Source organism: Abramis brama (assembly GCF_963993115.1).
Source record: "Abramis brama genome assembly, chromosome: 17".
NCBI lineage: Eukaryota > Metazoa > Chordata > Actinopteri > Cypriniformes > Leuciscidae > Abramis > Abramis brama.
The window spans coordinates 34,660,316-34,664,893 of record NC_139979.1 but is presented as its reverse complement, the minus strand read 5'-3'; the positions used below and the strand labels follow the sequence as shown (position 1 = coordinate 34,664,893).

General features: G+C 35.3%; 1 long non-coding RNA gene across 2 annotated transcripts; it reads right to left on the bottom strand.

Moving 5' to 3' along the window:
• Positions 1-1,627: 1,627 nt before the first annotated feature.
• LOC311067904 lies at positions 1,628-4,060 on the bottom strand. Of its 2 annotated transcripts, XR_014603298.1 has the most exons (5): positions 4,038-4,060; positions 3,547-3,618; positions 3,303-3,406; positions 2,911-2,989; positions 1,628-2,421 (listed from the first exon to the last, which is right to left on the bottom strand). It is a non-coding gene; the product is annotated as an uncharacterized lncRNA (long non-coding RNA). The 2 variants fall into 2 exon arrangements; XR_014603299.1 differs by lacking the exon at positions 4,038-4,060 and having other exon boundaries at positions 3,547-3,918.
• Positions 4,061-4,578: the final 518 nt, after the last annotated feature.

Sequence of the window (4,578 nt, the reverse complement as noted above, 5' to 3'; positions counted from 1 at the left end):
TTTGTCTTTCATCTTTCTGCAGAACGGTTCCTGATGTTGTAAAGTGATCTCTTCTGTTCCCTATATCGATACGGTTCACTCGTACTGCCTCACTAGAAGCAATGGGAAAACTCCTGTTTCCTCTGATTACTGAAGCCTTATAGAATCACCAGTGAAAAAAAAAATGCTCTTTGATTTCTCCAGCTTTCAACACAATAGTCAAGTCAAGTCACCTTCATTTATACAGCGCTTTTAACAATATAGATTGTTTCAAAGCAGCTTTACAGTGATAATAGGAAATTAAAGTAACAGATTTTTGGGGTTTTACAGCATCTCTAGAATAAAGTTTTTGTCCAGCTAAAGTTAGTTTTGATTGATTTACTACAAATTGCAAAGATCATTAGTTATTAACTTAGGGGCCGCTAACACGACACCATTCCAACAGAAAACCCTTAATGCGCTCCGGCCGCTCATCCACACGACAACAATGTATAGAGGCCAGAGAACGCAAACCTTGAAACAGGTTCCAAAGTGCAGAAGAAAAAAAAAAACGTTATCTCAGCGCATATGTATTATGTGTTTAGTCTATAGGTATGCGTATTTGAATATATATGTGCGCAGGCGTGTAGTCGTTCTCTACAAATTGACCTCAACAAACTGCAAACTACCTGTCTGGCCTTAAAAATTCATAATACAGAATTTTATTTTATTTTTTTCAGTACAGCCGTCACTGCTCAGGGATCAGCTATTAGGAGCCGGAGTCGACTGCCATCAACTCTCTCACTGACAGACCACAGTGTGTGAGGCTCCAGAACTGTGTGTGTGATGTGTTGGTTTGCAGCACGGGGGTCCCACAGGGCTCAGTGCTCGCTCCTTTTCTTTTCAAGGAAGGCGCCCCAGATTACTCTGGTGAAAATCCAGGGTTTGGACTTTGAGATGGTGACAACATACAATTTCTTGGGTGTTCACCTCAACAATAAACTGGACTGGTCTAACAATACAGAGGTTCTGTACAAGAAGAGCCAAAGTGTTCTTCACTTGTTGAGGAGACGGAAGTGCTTTGGTGTGTGTGCAGGTCATTGCTGAAGTCTTTCTATGACACTGTGGTGGCTTCTGCGCTCTTTTATGGGGTAGTGTGTTGGGGAGATGGAAGCACTGAGAGGGACAGAAAGAGACTTAAAGGGGTCATATAATGCCATTTTTGTACAAGTTAATATGATTCTTTAGGGTCTAAATGAAAAGTTTGTAATATACTTTAATTAAAAATTCTCATTAGTATTGTAAGAAAACACTAATTTTACCTGGTCAAAAACAGCTCTGTTTTCAGCACGCCGTTTAAGTGCATGTGTCTTTAAATGATAATGAGCTTTGCTCACCCCGCCCCTCTGTTCTGTGGGGCATTTTGACACAACACACGTGGAGTGTTGCCTTGACAACAGTTGAAGGGTATATTTTGGAGAAAGAATGGCAGCGGGAGTCTCTGAGGACACTGTGCAACCGTATCAATTTGAACCGGAGTCGGACCCGAAACAAGATGACGGCACCGAAGAAGTTCGACAATTAACCCAGCCGGCATTTCAACGTTGATTCAACGTTGAATCAACGTTGGATTATGATTCGATTTTGCAAAACGATTCAACGTTGAAATCGTGACCTTGTTTCACCGTTGATTTCGTGACGTTGTTTCACCGTTGATTCCGTGACGTTGTTTCACCGTCTTGCAGCAACGTTGAGGTTGAATTGATTTTGCAAAACGAAACAACGTTGAAAAATAATACCTTATATCTTATTTTTCAACATTGAATAAACTATAGATTGAGTTTCCTGTTCACTGTACTCTCTGAAGACATTACATTTGTACAGAAAATCAAAGCAACTGTAATTATGTAACTTGCTATGCATAATTTGCAGTACTACCCTAGACACAGTATCTAATGGGAAAATTGTACATTCAATTACAAACTAGTTTGCAGTTGGAACATGAGTCATGACAATGCTGACTGAATTTGTGATTAACTGTCCATACTGTACAATAAAAAATGTTAACTGTTAAATGACTGGCGGCAATGGCTTAATTAAACACATTAAATAATGAGTTAACACATGCTCAAGATTGTAAAAAGTTTCATTATGAAAAAACAAGTCTAAAAATACAAAAAAGAAAAAAAAGAAAAACATCTCAAACTTTAAATTGCAGCGTTTTCAAAGTAATGTTAAAAACCTGTAGAAGTAAACATCTAAATGGAATATTTAAAGACAGTTTTTGTTCAATTACAGTAACCCTTAAATTAAACATTTAATATTTAAAGTGTAAAAAAAAAAGTTTTTAAATTCTCAATAAAATGTGACAGCCTTGTGCAGTGCTCCGACAGAGTCCCAGCTCGAGGTCCATTCCGATGCCATCACTTCCTCTTCACTTCGTGCCCGCTGTCTGCTACTATCCTATAAATAAAAGCAAAAACACTGAATACAAAATAAATCATGTATAAGATTTTCACTTTACAGTTCAATTTGTCGGGTAGAAAACAAAGTATACAACACTATCCATTCTAAAACACTTATTTTAATGTATTCAGATGTACATTTACACAAGAAATTCTTCAGAGCCCCAAGGTGGAATTGTAAAAAAATTACTATTACTCCATGTGTCAGTTACGGTTACTATAATCATAAGGTCATGATTTCATCCTTAAACCAGATGAAGAAATCAACAAATTGTGGTGTTGAGCTGAGAGGGTTGAGGTCTGCTGTTCTTTATATCTTTCAATGCAGGTTTATATTGTTTCAACAATTATATATTTCTGATAATATTTGTGGAGAACATTACACTGTTTTAATTCAGAATCCTAACCATACATTGTACTAATTAAAAGTAATTTATTAAATCAAGTAAAATAAAAAAAAAAACACAAAAGGCCAATGAATCTGTACCAGAAGTGATAGTGCAATGTAGCAGCTAAAGAATAATCCTCCACCAAATTGCCAGTAATCATCTGGATCCTTTGCGAATCTGAAGGGGGGAAAGAAGAAATTATTCAATGAAAAGTCCATAAAAAGCAGGGGTTTTTTTGTTTATGTTTTTTACCATTCCTTTAAACAATCTTAAAAATTGATTTAAAATGTAAAAACGTTTGCCATTATAACATTCACACAACATGAACTGAGTTGTCATCTTTGAGACTGTTAGTATTAGCCTACATAATTAAAAATGTAAACATACACTTAAAGCATGGCAATCCCATCAGAAATGTGTATCATAGCAAGGGAAGCACACACAAAAAAGCCAAATGGTACACCAAAATCAAACCATCAAATAATTTTACCTGCAGCTGCATTTATCCTATTTTTGAGGGTCTTTCCCTTGATGGTTTCCAGTGATTAAAGAAAGGACTGATGAAGGTGACATGAATCCACTTTCAGTAAGCCACTTCAGCAGAAGACAAAAGGACAAAAAGTTACTCAGACTTTCTATCAGTAACGTTAAATGTCTTACTTTAAAGATGAAAATCATACTTAATACTATTAATCCCAGTGTAGGTTTTCGAACAGTGGGTAACATTGACTTACTGTAGTTGGTGAATGGATCTTTCTGTTGGGTGTTCTCTCCCGATAAATAATTTTATTCCAATGCTGCTTGATCTAAAAAAAAATGTAAACAAATATATTTTCAATATCGTTATCAGTGTTTGAAGAGGTTATGTAAACTGAATAAATGACGGTTTTACCACTTTACTCATTCCCACACTTTTTTTTCACCTCTCATGCGTTTTTAAACTAATGTTAGCTGACAATATTAAACACATAAGTACGTTACCAACAGCAAAACACAGCAATGTCAGATGGTACTAAAACTTACATTGAAATACATGCTAATATCGCTACGCTAATGGTGAAGCAGTACAAACACACACACACACACACACACACACACACACACACACACACACACAGACAGAGATAACTTATTTATTTTATGAGGTTGCAGTAAACCTATGACCGTTAACTTAACCGTGTCCCTAAACGTTAGACTTGTTAAGGACTGAAAAATGTTTTCTTACCTGATATCGCCAGTATTTTTACAGAGTTAACATAGTGTTGTAGGCTATTGAGTGCAGTCTGTATTAATATTTAATTAATTGGTCAAATGACATGACAGTGTGAATACAAATGTAATAATTCAATGTAAACTGTTAGGCAAGCAGACAAAATGGTAAATTCACACAAAATCACATAAGGCAAAAGGTTTCTGCTGCACTGCTCTCTTGAGGGTGAAACTATTGTTAATAATGATAATAATTGTATTTTAACATATACATTGAAGAGCTGTTATGATAAAAAGTAATTAAATGCTAATTAATTATCATAATAATATGTTAAAAGGCAGATATTTTTGTAGTATGTTGTCGAAAACATTACGTTGTTTCAACATACAGATCTTGTAAAAATTTAAACGTTGATTTATAAGTGTTTTTGTTAACCTTTTTCAACCATTTAGCATTAAACGTTATTTCAACGTTGTTTCAACGTTGAAATAACAACTGACATTATTCAACCATATTTCAACGTTGATTTAGAAGCGTTTTGTTAACCTTTTTCAAC